This window comes from Chrysochloris asiatica, unplaced genomic scaffold, assembly GCF_000296735.1.
Source record: "Chrysochloris asiatica unplaced genomic scaffold, ChrAsi1.0 scaffold00059, whole genome shotgun sequence".
Lineage (NCBI taxonomy): Eukaryota > Metazoa > Chordata > Mammalia > Afrosoricida > Chrysochloridae > Chrysochloris > Chrysochloris asiatica.
This window is the reverse complement of record NW_006408577.1, coordinates 5,753,266-5,754,447: the sequence shown is the minus strand read 5'-3', so window position 1 is coordinate 5,754,447 and position 1,182 is coordinate 5,753,266.

The following is a 1,182-nucleotide window of genomic DNA, read 5'->3' as shown; positions in this document are numbered from 1 at the left end:
TTGAAAGAAAATGTATCAATAAAAGCAAGAAAAGAAATATCAGAAAAATAAAAAGTGAACTATTGATGCTGACAGAAAATCACCTAGACAAGGTAAGAAGAGAGCTGTCAACAACAATTGCAGGACCAATAACAACGGGACTCAAAATTGTACTAGTTTTCCTTCTTATATTGATAATGTCCTCTCTGGTTAGATATTATTTATTAGATAAGATTTCTTCACTTATATGTTTATATTTGTTATTAGTTGTTGTCCAGGCAATTCCAACTTATGCTTACCACGTATGTGTAGATTAGAACTGCTCTGTAGCATGTCCAAGCCTGTGACTCTTTGAAAGCAGATCACCAGGCTGTCTTCTGAGGCAACTCTAGGAGGGTTCAAACCGTTAGACTATCAGTTACTTGTCAAGTCCTTGCCAATTGGTGCCACTCAAGGATTCCAAACAATAAGGTCTACCCAGAGGCTCCAAATTAAAAAAATATTTTATCAGATTATCAGGTATTAAAGGAGCCCTTAGAGTATAGTTGGTTACATATTGGGCTGTCAACCACACATTTAGCAGTTTGAATCTACCAGCTGTTCCACTGGAGAAAGTTGAGGCTCTATATTGCTGCAAACATTTACTGCCTCAGAAACCCAATAGAGGGTGGCTATGAGTCAGAACTGATGTGACAACTCACAACCACCACCACCATGAGGCATTATTCTGCATATTACTGTCTTCAGAGAAATAAAGATACATATATACTACACAGCAGGTACAAGATGGAGTGAAGAACATTCCAGAAATCTGAAAGTGCATGTGCAAAGACTCAGAGGCATGAAAGAAAAAAGTATACTGCCTTGCAGGAACTGAGGGGTCAAAATGTACATGGGACATAGTAAAAGGAAACTGTGAAAAATAGCAAAGATGGCAAACCTAGTCATTCAAATTTTAATCTTGAGAAATTTCCTCAAAGGACACAAGATGATCATAGGGACTTATCGGAAAGAAGTTTGAAAGAAAATTAAAAGTTGTATTGGTCAGAAAAAGGACAGGAAAGTTGCACCAACAGGCTTTCTTTAGCCATCTGACAGTGCACCTGTTCATTCTTCAAGGGTAGCAAGAACTGTCCAATAAGAATTTTGTGGGAGAGGACTTCCGGTGCTTCCCTGACCAGGCAGCTCAGGTAGGGCACTCTC